The following is a 17,548-nucleotide window of genomic DNA, read 5'->3' as shown; positions in this document are numbered from 1 at the left end:
CTTAAAGGTCACTAAAGTGTTAACTTAGCTAACGGTCAACTACTGGGTAGGTAACTGCCTTTCTTGATCAAGTCTTAACTCCTCTGTGTCTAATAGCCAGAAACCAGGAGCAACCCAAATGTCCTTCAGCAGAAGAGTAATTGGGACAGAGAAGAGTGTGAGAAAGTCATCCAAAGGAATGCTCCTTGGGATCTTCACAGATTGGACTTGCCATAACACAAACCAGAATGACTCCCACAGCCATGCTGAGAACAAAAGAAGTTATCCATGAACAACGATATGCTGCCTGAGTCTATTTACGTGAAGCCAAAAGCCATACAAAACAAGCCAATGGTGAAAGTATTAACAATGGTGGTTGCCATGGCTGGAGAGATGACTCAGCAGGTAAGAGTCTGGTTCAATTCCCAGAACCTATGTGATGGCTCCCAACTCCAGCCCCAGAGGACAGAGCGCCCTCTCCTGACCTCTGTGGGCACTGCATGTATGTGGTGCACAGATCTACATGCAGGCAAAATACCCATACACATAAAATCAAAATTTATTTTAAAAAAAAAGAAAAAAGAATAGAGGTTGCCTCTGGGTAACAGCAGGACATTATGACACCTTCTGGATGTGGAAACATTTATGTCTGTTTGCAGCTTTATCAAAATTCAGTTACTGTGGGATGATGGTATCAAGTTGATAGACATCCATCATCTCACTTGCTCAACATTTCTATGGGTGGTAAGAGCACTTAAGCTCTTTTCTCTAATAGTCTTCAAGTAAGCAATACACAGTTATTGACTACAGTCACCATCTGCACAGTAGATCCCCAGAATTTTATACTTCTTTCAGCCACTTTACCAAACAGACATTTCCCCAACCCCTCACCTACCCACAGCCTCTGAAAACCATCGTTCTTATCTTTGATTTTTTTTTATTCCACATACAAATGAGACCATACCATATTTTTCTTTGTAGCACAAATCTTAAAGAGTCTTATTAATAAAATCAAACCTGGAGCCAGGTATTGGTGTGAATGCTGGAAGATCAGAGACACAGAACAAGCCACAGCTACCTCACCTCGCCGGTTCCTCAGCTGCTCTTGTTTCCTCAGACTGCAAGCTTCTGTGTCCTCATCCAAATGAATCTCAGCTGAACTGTGCTACTCCAAAGCCTAAATGCTTAGCCAGCCAAAAGCTTCTAGTTTCTGGTCTTCACACCTTATATATCTTTCTCTTTCTGCCCCCACTCCCTGGGATTAAAGGCGTGTGTCACCAAGCCTAGCTGTTCCCAATGTGGCCTTGAACTCACAGAGATCTACCTGATTCTGCCTCCCAAATGCTGGGATTAAAGGCGTATGCTACCACTTCCTATCCTCATGTTTAATATTGTGGCCATCCTGTTCTCTGACCCCAGATAAGTTTATTTCGGGAAACACACAATATTTTTGGGAACACAATACCACCACATTTCTTTAGTGTGTAGCTTCTTTTTTTGGGGGTGGGCGGGGGAGCTGAGGATCGAACCCAGGGCCTTATGCTTGCTAGGCAAGCGCTCTACCACTGAGCTAAATCCCCAACCTTAATGTATAGCTTCTTTCACTTAGAATATTATTCTCAGGCCAAGTGGTGGTGGCACACACCTTTAATCCCAGCACTCAGGAGGCAGAGGCAGGTTGATTTCTGTAAATTTGAGACCAGCTTGATCTACAGAGCTAGTTCCAGAACAGCCAGGGCTACACAAAGATACCTTGTCTTGAAAAACCAGTATATATATATATTTCTCCAAACTTAACCATGTTATTACTTAAATGTAGCTGGAGTTGATGGTACACATGGCTCCCAGAAGCAGTGGGTCTATGCTTCTATCAAAGCAGCGTATAGCCCAGAAACCCATTTTTTTGGTCTCTACTAGCAAAGGCTAAATCCACCACATGGTGTAATGTGCAGCTTGCAGATGCCTCATTCCTGCCATGCTGTAGGTCAAGCCTGTATGCCATGAACAGCCATAGAGTAGCTCAAGCCTGCAGGCTGCCTCTAACTTGTGAGAGACAACTAGGAAGCTGTTTTTAGCTCTGTTTTAGAATTTTCTTTCTCAGGTTTTAGGTGGAAACTCTTACCCCACATTCTGGTGCCATTTGTAGCTGGACTTTTCTCCAGTCCTGCCCAGTCCCACAACTGCTCAGACCCAAATAAATACTCAGAGACTTATATTACTTATAAACTGTATGGCTGTGGCAGGCTTCTTGCTATCTAGTTCTTATATCTTAAATTAACCCATTTCTATTAATTTATACCTTGCCACATGGCTTGTGGCTTACTGGTACTTTTACATCTTGCTCCCTCTGTTTCTGGCTGGCAACTCTTGACTCAGTCTTCCTGTTCCCAGAATTTTCTTCTCTGTTTGTCTCACCTACACTTCCTGCCAGGCTACTGGCCAATCAGCATTTTATTTATTAACCAATCAGAACAACACATTCACAGCATACAGAGCAATATTCACAACACTTAAATGAGAGTTCTTTTTTTAAGCTGTATAGTATTCCAGCACACACACACACACACACACACACACACACACACACACACACACCATTTTGTTTATTCATTTGTTCGTGGGCATGTGTCCACTCTTATGACTGCTGAGAGTATAAGTGTCACTTTCAAACACCTGACTGCGTCTCCTTAGGATATCTACCCAGAAGCAGAACTGCTACATCAGAAGAAATTCTATTTTTATTCTTTGAGGAACTTCCAATCTGCTTTCCATAAGGGCTGTGCTAATTTACATTCCCACTAACAATGTCTAGTGTTTCCTTTTCTCCACATCCTTGCCAACACATATCATATATTATCTTTTTGATGATAATCATTCTAACAGGTGTGAGGTGACATTTCATTATGGTTTTGATTTGCATTTCTCCAATGAACAATGATGTTAAGTAGTTTTATTTATCTCTGATGGCCATTTGCTCATCTTTCTTTAAAAATGTCTATGTATATGCTTCACCCATTAACAGATTTCTTACTGTTGAATTAAATTTCGTATATACCTTGGATAGTAAGTCTTTATTAAGTTTATGCTTGGCAAATATTTTCTCCCATCCCATGGTGGTCTCTTTATTTTATTGTCTCCTTTGCTGTATTGCTTTTTAGTGTGAGGTAATCCCTTTTGACTGTTTTTGCTTTTATTTCCTGTTCTTTTGTGGTCACGTACGAAAAAAATCTTTTTTCCAAACACAATATTAAAAGGGTCTTCCTTTGTTTTCTCTCAGTAGTCCTGAGGTTCAGGCCTTACGTTTCACTCTAACTCACTTTGAGTTGATTTTTGTGTGGGATGTGAGATAAGGCTCCAAATTCACCAGCTATCCGAGTTCCCCAATGCCATTATTGTTGTGGGATAATATTTTTGTACACTATGAAGATGTGTCTGTGTTTTGCCTCACCTGCCTAAGGCACCTGATTGGTTTAATAAAGAGCTGAATGGCCAGTAGCTAGGCAAGGGAGAATAGGTGGGACTTCTGGGGAGAGAGAGACAGAGAGAGGGGGGGGGATTCTGGGAAGAAGGAAGGCAGATTTCACCAGCAGACATGGAGCGATTTGGACATACAGAATGGAGGAGAGGTAAAGAGCCATGTGGCAGAACATAGACTAATAAAAACAGGTTAAGTTATAAGAGCTAGTTGGAAACAAGCCTAAGCTAAAGGCCAAGCTTTCAAATTAATAAGTCTCTGTGTCATTATTGGGGGGCTGGTGGTCCAAAGAAAGTCTGATGAGAAAGCCCGCGGCACATTATGTTAGGTTTGCATCACTGCGGCAAACACCCGTGGAAACAACTCAAGCAAGGGGAAGTTCATCTCAGCTCACAGCTTCATAGGCTTTACTCCAAGGCCAGATGTCTTCATTCCTTTGGGCCTGAGGTACGGTGAGTATCATGGTGTACAGAGGACACTGCTCACCTCAAGGTGACCAGGAAGCAGAGAAAGAGAGGTGGAGAGGAGGGGTCTGGAGACAAAATGGGGTTTTGATTACTACAGCTATTGCCTTTTTTCCTTCCTTGTTATTGAACCCTACATGTACATGTCTATGTATGCATCTATGTATATGCACAAATACATATAAATACAACCCGCTGAGTCCATTTTTACTGTTTGTGTGCATGGTTTCAAGGCTGACCACTTTGCATTGGACAACCAATAATGGGGTGCATCCTTGGGATAGGCTAATTCTCCTTCTCCTGGCTGTCAGTAGTTGCCTACAGCTCTTTGTCTAGCGGTGGGATCCTCTGAAATTTCCCCCTTCTCAGTTAGCATGTCTCCTGATATTGCCATTGTTCTGGTCTTATTTATGCAGCCATTTCTAGGTGAGACCATTTTACAGGAGACTTCCTGGACCTCTGGCTCTTACAGCACCTCCCCCACCTTGATGTTCCCTAAGCCTTGAAGCCTTTGAGGGAGTGTTATAGATGTCCCTAGGACTGCACATTCAAACAGTCACTTATTCTCAGTATTTATGACCAGTTATGAGCTGGCAGTTCTGTTTTCTCAGTTTCTTTTTTGAAGAATTTGTGGTCAGTATGTAGTATAAAAACACCAGTGTTTTTTGTGTATTGACTTTATAAGCTGTAATTTTACTGAATTTGTGCATGAGTTTCTAACAGCATTTGGTGAAGCCTTCAGAGGATGGTGGGAGAGAGAGAGAGAGAGAGAGAGAGAGAGAGAATAGAATAAATGGATGATACATTGATACATAGATAGATACATACATGTATCATGAATCCTAATTGGTCTTAATAAAAACCCAGAGTCAGATACAGGGGTAAATGCTGAAAGAGCAAGCCTCTTAGACTGATCAATATTATGTAGCCCAGTGTGGCCTTGAATTCACAGAGATCCATCTGCCTCTGCCTCCTGAGCTTGGAGATTAAAGACATGTGCCACCACTGCCTGGCCCCTATGGCTAACTATTGGCTTAGCTCCGCACTCTGATCATCAGGCAAGCTTTATTTGTTAGATCACAAACAAAATATCACATATATATATATATATATATATATATATATATATATATATATATAGTTTGTGTAAGAATTCAGGTATCTGTACTGGCCTGCCATTAGAATCCTGACAGGACACATCCTCAGCTGCAGCCACTAAGAGCATCCCATTGTGCATTCGCTACATTCCCTTATACAAGGCAGGCCCTGGCAGGCTCTCATCTCTTTCTCTTTCTCTTCTTTCCCTCTCGTCCCCAGGGATCAGTCTCTCTGCCCCATCTCTCCCCTCCCCTCAATAAACCTCCCATGTGGGCCCTGTTGTATGGTGTGACTCCTTCCCACCATTTCAAAAATACATTTGGTGCCGTGACTTGGATAGGCTCTCTTGGCAGTCTGAGATGTGCCAGGCCCCTGGAACCTGGTCTGTCCACAATAGCCTTGCTTTCCCACTTAATGAATCGCTGGGACTCTCCATCCAACACTGACGATTGGTTACCACCCCCGACTTCTGGCCATTACCCACGAGCCATTTACTGATCTGAGTCTTCACCTTTCTGGCTTTTCTCAAAGTCGTGTTACCAGGCAACTGTGTCTCTCCCCGGCTCTTAGCCCATCGGCCCTGCTTTTTTGGATGACAATCCACTGAGCAGCCTGTGCCTCCTCATCGGTCCTCTCTGAATTTCTGGGACACTAAAGATTCCAGTCCCTGGATCTTCTCTACCTCACTCATGCAAAATGTGCCTACCACCATGCCTACCACCACCGCCTTTGCCCCAATACACCTTAGATATCCATTCAAATGGCCGCTTACCACACCCCATATCCCAGTATTTCATGGGACCTTTGCGACTTTGGTCAGCAATCCCATAGATGGAAGGGGGTACCCTGTTTTCAAGCTTTTCTTTTCTTTTCTTTCTTTTTTGTTTGTTTGTTTTTCGAGACAGGTTTTCCCTGTGTAGCTTTGCTCCTTTCCTGGAACTCACTCTGTAGCCCAGGCTGGCCTCGAACTCACAGAGATCCTCCTGGCTCTGCTTCCTGAGTGCTGGGATTAAAGGCGTGCGCCACCACCGCCCTGTTTTCAAGCTTTTCCCAAGCCCTTTTCTCTGCTCTTTCTTCCTACTCTATGAAGCTCCTGCTTGCTAGGAAGCCTGCAGCTGTTAATCTGCACTTACCACGCCCAGCCTCTGCCAAAGCAGTTACATCATCACCTGTCTCCAGGTCCTTTTCCAGGGCAAGTGCACCTTTAGAAGTGCCCGCCAGGAAGCGCTCCTGCTCTTTGCCTCATCTCTTGCCTCTTCCTCCTCTCCTTGCCTCTCAGTCCCTTCTCTCCTGCTTCTCTTCCTCTTGTCTGCCTGCCTCTCTCAAGTCCACACTCCAATGCAGCCTTTCACTCTTTGGCTCTCCCCCTCCCTGTAAACCTCTTGCACTAACTCTGTTGCGTGTGGCGTGTTTGCTTAGCGGCATACCTCTGCAGGGCCCGCTAAAGGTACCCACTCCATGCTAGGACTTTATCTGTCTGCTCCACCCACAACAGGTCTGCTCTTTTCCACCTGCAACAAATCTGCTTTCTCATTCAGTATCACAATTGGGTCTCTGGTGGGGCCACCAGCCTCTGACCATTCTGGCCTCAGTCTCAGTATTCCTTGGACCAGGCAGTTGGGGAACTGAGAAAGAATTCTCTACTCTCTTTTTCTTTGCTCCGTGACCTGCTTGTGTCTGTCTACTCTTCTCTGAGTGTCCTGTCTGTCTGTTGTAATGTGGGAGTCAGAGATGCAGAAGCCAGCTTCATCTTGCTTAGCACATACCGGTTTTCCCTTTCTTTTAATTTATTCAACTCCTGGTGTGTGTGTGTGTGTGTGTGTGTGTGTGTGTGTGTGTGTGTGTGTGTGTGTTGAGAGAGAGAGAGAACAAGAACTGGATTTAACCCTGTATGTGTAACTATAAGCTGGGTTTAATCCTGCGTGTATGTGTATATAACTTGGATTCAACTCTGTGTATATGTGCATGTAACTATTGTTTAGAAAAACACGTTGTAAACAGCAACCACATGGCTCTTCTCTGTCTCGGATGGTGACCTCATCATGATGGAAGCAGTGGACTTTTGTGTGAGGATAGAAATGTAAAGTTATATGTGATTCAACTCTGGTTTAGAAAATACTCTATATGGTGATAATAATTTAAGGTTATAAAGGTCTATTCAGATTAACAAAAGTTGATTTAAAGATTCATACACCAAGTACTTATGTCTTTACCAAGTATTCAACATCATGCTTCTAGAGAGTTTAAATAAGTGGCTACATACGTTTGATAAATAAGGTATTTGATAAACAAAGATATATATTCTACAATGGAGTTTCTGGTCTCCTGAGAGAGTCCTTTTCCAAGAGTTGGGCATTTGGGCAGAGGCCCCGATGGCTTGTCAAGGGCAATTCCGGCCTCTGCTCCCTCAGTCCCTGTTCACAGGCCTCTTTTCTCCAGTCCCCTTTGGGCCTGGGGATCTTCCCATCACTCTTCCTTGCCTTCTCAGGAGACAGCCTTACCGTTTGGTCAAAACTTGTCTCTTTTCACCCATGGAATGAGTGTTTGGGTTTCTTTACCAGGTCAGAAAAGAGATGAACGCACAGAACAGATTTCAGTGTAATTTTGCACTATTGACTTCCCTATGTAATCAGCCGCCTGTGTCTCCTGGTACACGGGATAAAGAGAGAGTGTCAGGGCGATGCTGCTGTGATGGGAAAGGACCAGGTGTTTTAAGGTTTGTTTATGTGAAGATAGGGAAGCTTAAGTGCTGATAAGGAGAAAGTGATTTGAGATGTAGAAAAGAATGAAACATGTTCCAGATTTCACTCTTTCCCTATGTTACTGTTCACAACCTTGACATTAATTGATGGATTTCTGATAAGCTATTAGTCTAGCTCTGGCAGAGTACTAAACACTATACTCTACCACTATAGTATCATATCCACAAGTTCATGGGTTGTTTGTTTGTTTGTTTGTTTGTTTGTTTGTTTGTTTTTGAGACAGGGTTTCTCTGTGTAGTTTTGGTGCCTGTCCTAGAACTTGCTCTGTCAACCAAGCTGGCCTCTAAGTCACAGAGATCCACCTGGTTCTGCCTCCCGAGTGCTGGGATTAAAGGTGTGTGCCACCACCACCCAGCAACAAGTTCAGGATTTTAAATTCCCGTTGGTTGCTTTCAAACGTGTCTAAAACTTACCTCATTTTGTAAACTCAAAGTTCTTGTGAGCTCCAGGGAGTCAACTTGATCGACTTGAACAGCATTTTGCCAGGTCCAAATAGTGTAGGGCGGTTCCACAGAGCCTGGGCAATGAAGTGAAACAGCCAGCTACCCCAGGACATGCACCCTAGCTTTCTCAGGTCCCCAAAGATGATCAGCGCCCACCCCAGGTCAGCAGGAAGCAGTTTTGAGAACATGGCGTCTTCATCCTCGCCTCACCTGCTACCCCTTTCTAACTCCTCACCTTTTTATAATAAATAAAAGGGAGGATTATTAGCATTTAGGCATCTTTAAGGGCCTGACCTTAGGGTCCAGACAGGATACATCCTCAGCAGCAGCCACTAAGAGCGCCCCCTGTGTGCATTTGTAGTATTCCCTTATAAAAGGCAGGCCCTGCCTAGCTCTCATCTCTTTCTCTTCCTTTGCTCTCATCCCCAGGGAATGGTCTCTGCCCCCTTCTCTGCCCCTTCACTCCCCTCCCCTCAATAAACCACCCATGTGCCCCTGTTGTATGGTGTGACTCCTTTTCACCACTTTTAAAATACAACAGTGTGTGTGCATACATCCATCCACAAGACATGTCTTCTGCAAACAGAAGCTTCACTTCTGCTTTGAAAGCTTTTAATATAAACTGTGTGCCACTTATATAGAGCTAAATGCAGAAAAACACTGCACTTTCTATATTCTATCTCAAGAAACGAAAACGAAAATTCCCTATTGATATCTATTTATGAGCAGCTCTCAGGAGCGCGTGTCTAGCCAGTCAACTACTGATTGTCCTTCACAGAGTCTGATGTCCATCACGTGATGAACTTTCACAAGAACCCCTGCAGGAGGTTCTATCGTGTGAATGCTTACTGACCTCACTTGTTCACTTCTTTCTCACAATACGTCTGGGGGTGCAAAGGCTTGGACACCCTTACTCTGATTTTAGACATAAACAAATTCAGGCTAAAAATATACACAAGACAGGTTCAGAGTTCACAATGGACTCATGAATGCACCAGGACTAGCACTCAGATAGTCTAAATTCAAGTCAAAAGTTCTCCCATAGCAACTGTCACCACCTCCCTCCCTGATGAGATTCTCCTTGGGATCTCCTTTGGCTCAACTTCCTTAGGGGGATGTCAGCCTGGTGGCAATCCGTGCTGCCACATGGTATGCCCACCTTACATTCAGGCAACGAGTTTCTTCTCCATCATCACAGTTGGTTTATTCCTCTCAACAAACTCGGGAAAAGAATATCTAGATCTTTTTACATTCACAGTAACTGAAGCTCGGGGAGCTTTGATCACTTCAAAAGGTCACATGGCAAATAAATGGGGTGACTCAGTCCCAGGCTGCCTGATGCCTGTGTCCTTCAGAGCTATGTGTCTGCCTCCTTTTCCCAGTCTTCACAAAAAGCAATCTTCCATAAGTGTGCGCGACTATGCCCCAACCCCAACTCTGACCTGCTTGTTGGGTTCCTGTCCTTCAGCCTGTGAGCACAACTGTTCCCTGTCAAAGCCACAGTCTTTAGATGCCAAGAAAGGAAATCCCTCGGGAATTTCCTCTGCCACACAGATGCTTCTGGAGTCAGAGTTTAAAAAGTAAAGACTCCTGCCAATACTCAAATAAGCTCAGACCTATTTATTTGCATGAAGTTATAAGGAGGAATGGTATATTTCCACATAAATAGGCCAAACCAAAGTGCAAACTTCACCTTCATAACAGGATGGGATGTGTTAGAAATTGAATCTACGCTTTAGGACCAAGTGTTTTGAAATGGAAATTTCAATTGACAGCTCAAATATCACTTTCTCACCTCCTATGGTAGAATCAATTCCAGGCTGAGGTCTCACCAGCTCTCCACAATCTACTGGTGAGAAAAAGAAAGTGCCTACCTGCTAGAAGCTGGCCTGGTACCCATCCATGCTCAATACCAGGCAGAGCCACTCGGTGACCACTACCAGCTCAAATGAAATCAGGCTGCTTCATAATCATTCCTGAACACAGCAGGAAACAATAGCACTGAGTAAGCTGAAATGACCAGCCCCCTCCCCCATTCATGGATAGAATGAGAACCTGCTGCTCCTTTGTCAATCCGGGTCATCTCCCACCCCTTTACCAAGGAATTACTACATTCAGTCATGGACTGACAGTGTCCAAAGCAGAACAAAGCTAGCTTGACTTTAACCCTGCCAGAAAGCCCTCACTCAGTCCAAGCAAAAATCCTGCAATTCCTTTCTCATGCTTTCTAACATACCTCAAGGTGCCCCAGGGTATGTCTCCCCTATCACTATAAGGAGTTTGCTTTTTTAAAATCAGTCTTTCTACTAGAGTGTTCTGAAAGGCCTTTGCCTAAAGAGTAATGTCCTCAGCCACCTGCCATTCTGTTACTATGTCACTGAGATATATACTGAATTTAGAAAATGAGATGAAATGCATGAGTATAAACCCTGTTTCTTTAACAACTGAGAATTCTATGCAGCACCGCACAAAACAAGGTCATAATGTCAGTGAAATAGCAAGAGCTTTTCTCCACAATTATAAGTGTTTCACTTTCTAAAGATTTTTATTTTATTTTCAATCATGTGTATAGTTGTATGCCTATGTGTGCAATTTTTGCACATGGGTGCAGTTCCTTTTGGAGCCAGAAGAGGGCGTTGGATCCTCTGGAGCTGGAGTTACAGGTGGTTGAGAGCTGCCCAATGTAGGTGCTGGGAATCAAATAGGTCCTCTTGCAAGAGCAGTATGTGCTTTTCATTGCTGAGCCATCTCATTAGTCCCTAGTTACAAAATTTCATGAGCATCTCCTTAAGAAGGCAGTATTCCTAGCTTCTCCACCATTAAAGGCTTCCCTTAAGATAAAGGTGAAGAGAGCTGATGAAGAGCATTCACATCCAGAGGCCAGACTCCATGGAGGAGCAGGCAGAAAGCCTGACCCAACACAGGGAAGCTGGGCTCCCCACTGTCCCAGGCTGATGTGCAGCAGGGAAGCAGATAGATGGGATTCTTGCCTGCAGGAGACTTGTGTTCTCACACAGCCAACAGATACACAGGATAGGAACAAGCACAAAAGAAGAACAAGACTAGAGGGTGATGTAGGAGGGATTCACAGGGAGCATCCTAAACAGCTGAAGTGTTATCAAAGGGAGAAGCACTGCGGCTCTGGTGTGTGGATCCTACAGATGGTCCCACGCTGTCACGCTTTGATGAATTCCTATGAAGGTAACAAAGCAGTTCTTGAGAAAGCTTATGATTTAGCTAGCACATAAAGGTGACTGCTGATGGTATCTCAGGTGGCACCATCGATCAGGAGGGAACGCAAGCTACGTCATCTTTTGACCACAGTTCTAAACACAGGTGCTGCCTATTCTCCTCCAGGAAATGTAGGATAATGACATTCTAAACTGCCTCCAAGGTGATTTAATTTCCAGAAAGTATGATTTTTTGGCTATAGGACTGTTCATTTAAAAAAACAATAATTGAGATTTCAAATGATTTGGGTACAACTATTTGAGATTGTACTTTTTCGTGCATTCACTTAAAGTCAACCTTACTCAGTTCCCTAGGATTGCATAAGATAGAAAGTCAGTGTGTTTACTGGCTCAGTGCTGCCACCCCAAGCACTGCTTGTGGATCTTGGAAGTGTTCCTGTTGCTGGAGAATTCCATAAAATATAATTGCCATGTCTTCATGAAAGGGATTACTCAGCTTCCAAATAATAGTGATGCAATGAATGAGCTGAGCTGGCACGTACAGAGTGAGTCACTACCAAGAAGCAGTCTATGGACCAGGGAAGCCCTTTAGATCACACTGAGGAGCCTGGCAGTGTCCACAACCTTGATGAGTTCTTCTGTGCCCATTGCCCTTTGCTCACCAACAGTGGCACTGTGGCCTGAAATGAACTGATGGTGCCTAGTTCATTCATCTGCTTTAGATTCCTGTGACAAATACCAGAGATAAGTCAGTTTACAAAGAGAAGAGACAAGGGCTTTGGACATGGTAAAGCATGAGGATTAGAATTCAGTCCCCACGAGCCACTTAAAAAAATGCTCAGACATGATGGTGTATGTTTGTAAGCTGAGCTCTGCAGAGACACGAGGATCCCTGGCATTTAATGGTCAGCCAGCCTAGCCTAATTGGTGAGCTCTATGTTCAGTGAGAGATCCTGACTGAAAATCAAGGTGAATGATATAAGGTTTAATGACAGAAATAGATCACCAGAGCTGTGCTGAGATTGAAAGATGAATTTTTATTTTAGGCTCAAACTGCCAGGCTGGCTCCAAGTAAAGGATGACCAGCCCCAATAAAGGGGAGTTTTGGATTTTACAGGGTGATTTAGCTGGCTCAGAGAGTGGTGGGTAGAGCATTAAGGGAAAAGGAACTGCTACAATCAAAAATAACTCTTTTAGAAAAATAAATGTGTTAAGCAAAATATTTTAATCACTAAGATGGCAGGATGTGTTATCAACCTGCTCCACTGAGATAAGGTGTCAGGTGACTTTGACCATGTGCAGAAAGTTCATCTTCCATTTCGCCAAAGGGGCTGGTTCCCATATAGGTCATCCATCTTGATGTCTTAGGTGACTCCATCTTGGGCGAGGCTAACATTTCAGGTTTTCATTGATGGTAGGGGGCATCTATGCTCTCCTCTAGCTATTTCCTGCTAGACCACGGTGCAGAATGGAGAGACTGTAATACTGGGTGTGGCCGGCTGGAGTTACAGAGTTGTCTCTGCTCCTGGAAAGCCTGAGGGCTGATACAGGGAAGAAGACAGGGAAGGAGGAGCATGTTAAAGGTGTGCTAGATAATTTGGTTTTCTTGGTTTTGAATACATTTGAGAATGCAGGGGAGCTACAAGAAAGAAGAGGAGCATTACAGTTAAGGGTCCCAGAAGGGACAGAAGCCAATGCCAGATACTGCCAAAGACCCATCGTGACATGGCCCAGAAGGTAACAGGCCTCCATTGTCTGGAGAAAACCCATAAAACCAAAGATAGTAGTGGCAGGGGTAGTAGAAAGAGTAAAATTATTTTTGTTGTTGTTGTTTTTTGGTTGTTTGTTTTGTTTTTAATTCTAGGATGATCTGACAAATAGTGGGTGAAAGACAAAAACCAAAGAAGGTAGCATATACAGAAAAAGCTGAGCCTTGTGGGGGAGACCCTATAGACTCCAGAGTCCTGGAAGTTTAAGAGAAAGGCAGTATATTGGGGGTAGGGGACAGAGGAGGAAGTTGTCTACACATTGTAGATATAGGGGGTTTAAGGTTAGGAGGTCAGTCACCAGAGCTTGGCCAAAGAAATTGGGGCTGCCTCTAACCCCCATGGAAGGACAGGGACAGGCCAGGTGAACTGTGAAGTGGTGTGAGAGTCAGGGTTCTTCCGGGTGAAGGCAAAGAGATCCTAGGAGACTGGGTGGAGTGTGTGAATGAAAAGGAGGCATCCATTAGATCTAGGACTGAGAAGTGGGTAGTGGGTGAGGCAGTGTGAGAGAGAATTGTGCATGGGTTGGGGACAATAGGGTGAATAGGGAGAACTGTGGCATTAGTGAGGAAAAGGTCCTGGACCAGGCCACAGGAGCCATCTGGTTTGATGGCTGGAGGGACTGGGGTATTATAAGCAGAATGACTCAGGATAAGGAGACTTGCCTTGAATAAATGGGTGATGATGAGCCTTAATCGTAGTTGATGTTTAGCAGAGACATTGTGTACCGCTGCCTGAAGGAACCAACCTCCAGGCAGCACAGGGCTCAAAGGGAAGCCACAGCATCAGCACAACTAGACTTTTCTATCTGAGGGGGTTAGGAAAAAAAGCACTCACACACTGTCCTAATAGTTTCCTTTTTTAAAAAATAAATGTCCCCGTTCTCTCTCCTTCCACCACTTATATACCCCAACAAAATCTTTCAGGCAATACAGGAGTCACAAAGGGGTTACATTGTATTTCTCAAGTGAATGATTATAGGTAAAGACATGCTTTTATTTTTAAATCTCACTAACATGATTAAAAACAGAGTCATTTCACCAACTCACATGTGATATATCTAAGTAGCTTTTCACAGGATAATAGATCATGAACAAGCAAAGAGCACATTTTCTCAACAAACCCTTTTATTGACAGGCTGTAAAGAAAGAATCAATTACTTTATTATCTATATCAAAAGGTGAACTTACAAGAAATTTTAAAGGAATCACTAACCTAAACTGTTGAAGAGCCCAAGAAAATTAGAAAATTGTATATTTGTAACCTATACTTTTGAGTGTATAAGCCACTATGACCTTTTGCCCTTCATTCTTCCAGGCAGGGAAAAGGCAATTCAAACTAACTTACAACTATGTAAACATTTTGAACTAACACCCTGTAATCAAAAGTCATAAGTTCCAGATTCCTTTTGGATCCCAGAGGTGTTCAGAGAGTCTCCTGACATGGAGACACCCGAGACATCACAAATCCTACAATTTAGGCTCAATTCAACATTCTTGATGTACCATAGGTCTTTTAGAATCAGCTCTAGTTGGCACTCCCAAGATACTATGGCACCATGGTGCTTTAAATCTGAAAATGTACTTCCAGACCTGTGTGTGAACCCTGATTACAAAAAGAAACCTGCAGCTCCCTTTGGGGGAGGGGGGCTACAGAGTCAAATTACTCTGTAGTCCTGACCAGTCAGAATTTTCTTCTTTCCTGCAGTGTTTATGAATAAAAGTTGCTTCTGTTTCTAGACTTCAATGTTCTATTCCCTGTTATTTGTGCAATACCAGGACTCAACACTTATATATGTAAAGAACAGTCAGCTGAACTTTGAATCTTCAGGGTGCATACCCATATCATCAAATTAAGGTCAGGAGTGGGTATAAGAAATTAATCATCCATCAAGCAATAATTGGACCATTTTATATTACAACACTAACTTAATGAATCAGACAACTCAGCTATGTGTCCTTGTGAACTTTAGATTGTTTTTCTGAGATTGTTTATCTTAAAAACCATTAGCCAGGCATCTGGTCTAATCTAAATTTATTTTGAAGCTTTATTTCAGCTAATGGTGCACACCAAAACTTGCAACTGCATTTCTCAGCATTAAGATTAAAGGAATTTGAGCCAGCCTGGCTCATTAACTTAAGCTGTGATCTGAAGCAGCTTCTTGGGGGGAACTCATTGGCCCTGACTGTGTAGCATTTCTTTGTATTCATTTTTGTTCATCAAAACTCTATATAAGGGGTTGGGGATTTAGCTTAGTGGTAGAGTGCTTGCCTAGCAAGTGCAAGGCCCGGGGTTCAATCCTCAGCTCCACAAAAATAAATAAATAAATAAATAAATAATAAAACAACAACAACAAAACCTCTATATAAGCTAACTCTATATAATTATTATATCAATTAGACAGTACAGCTTAGGGAAGAATCATCTAGCATTATTATATAAATTAGAAAGTACAGTTTAGCGAGGAATCATCTTATTGACAATCCACAGACAAAAATGCCCAGTAGATTGGGATGTTTTCATGAGATTAAAAACACTACATTACAGGCAGTGGTGTTCTCCCTACATCCACTCATACCAAGCCAAGTATCAGGGAAAGACTGTAGCAGCAAGCATGTAAAGGCACAGCAGAAGCATGCTTTTTATTCCATTTCTTAATCTGTGTATCTCCTTGAACACAAGACTTAACTCCATTCTACATCCTGGTGTTTTTTTCTCCTCAGATTATACATTTTGTATTTTTCCTTGTCAGCTTGCTCCTTCTCATTATAGATCTGCATAAGAGTGACCAGTAATAACCACACAACTGAGTCAGTACTAGGTTATTTTGAGAATTCCTTTGCAAATGGAATTAATCTAAATCACTTCATTTTAGCCTCAGGCAGACTTTTGACACAAGGGCAAAGCAGCCAAATTCTTCACCAAACTATCTCAAGAACAATTGGTAGGCAATGTACTAAAATTCTTCACCTCTGAAACCTCTTGATCCAGGCTTCCATAGTTCAAATCACCCTCAGCACCACTGTCTTTCATGTTCCTACTTGTATGGCCCATTGGGCAGTGCTTAAAGCATTTCACTGCTTCCCTAAGGATAACAGAATTTTCCCAAGTTCCTGCCCTACAAATTTCTCCTACATACACTACACTCTTTTGTCAATTAACTTTATTCCTCTATGAAAAAATTGTATCAACACAGCTTCAGCTCTGTGCTCACATTTGGCTCCTCTCTGTGCCCAGTTTTCCTGTCCTCATAGTTTTAGTAAGCTCCTGAGCTTTTGACCTGACCTTCATCCTCTGTTCCATTGTTCTCCATCTGTCCTTCCTGTCTCCTTACCCCTAGCCCTGATAAACTCTACAAGAGATCTGTTTTACCATCTACAGAACCTCTGTCTTCTCTCTCTGGCCACCCAGTTCTGTGTGTCTGGAATTCCACTCCAGTCCTTACTGTACCTGGTTATGCAAAAAGCCCTACTGTCCTCAGGCAGTTGCTCCAGAATGCCACTAGGCTCGAAGGCAAGGGATGGTATGAGCTTCATTTTCACAAGAAGCAAAGCTGTGCAACTACAGCCTGCTTGTCTCCTAGGCTCAGTGGAGGAATCAGTTACTTAGAAGTTCAGCAGGTCTGGAAATCTTATCTATTTGACAAATGGTCTATAGAATTTCATAGCAAAAGACAGCCAAAATATTAAAAACTGGATAACAGCAAATATTTCACAATGAACAGCTTGCCTCTAGAAAAATACCTTGAAATTTCTAGGTATAGCTTTAATATCTAGCTGAATCTCTGTAATATATTCTTGTGGCCTGCAAGATTTTTCTAACCCAAAGTAACAAAGTCCAAAGTCCTCCTACAGAAAAAAAAAAAAAAAAGCATGATCAGGCCTATCACAATAATACTATAATACTCGAGTCTCTGGTACCAACTTCTGTCTTAGGGTTTCTATTTCTGTGAAGAGACACCATGACCACAGCAACTTTTATAAAGGAAAACATATAACTGGGGCTGGCTTAGAGTTCAGAGGTTTAGTCCATTATTGTGATGGCAGGTTGCATGGCAGCATGAAGGCAGACATGGTACTGGAGAAGTAGCTGAGATTCTATATCTTCCTCTGCAGGCAGCAGAAGCAAAAAATTTTGTGTCACACTTAGCATAGCTTGAGCAAAGGAGGTCTCAATGACCCCCACAATGACATTCTTCTTCCAACAATGACATGCCTACTCCAACAAAGCCACACCTCCTAGAAGTGCCACTCCCTTCGGGGGCCATTTTCTTTCAAACTACCATAGCATCTTAGATTATGACACAATTTATACCAAGTATGATAGGGGCTCCATGTGGGGATCCTTTCTGAGACTCCATATAATCAAGG

The sequence above is a fragment of the Onychomys torridus genome, chromosome 19, assembly GCF_903995425.1.
Source record: "Onychomys torridus chromosome 19, mOncTor1.1, whole genome shotgun sequence".
Classification (NCBI taxonomy): Eukaryota; Metazoa; Chordata; class Mammalia; order Rodentia; family Cricetidae; genus Onychomys; species Onychomys torridus.
This window is presented reverse-complemented; position numbering follows the sequence as displayed.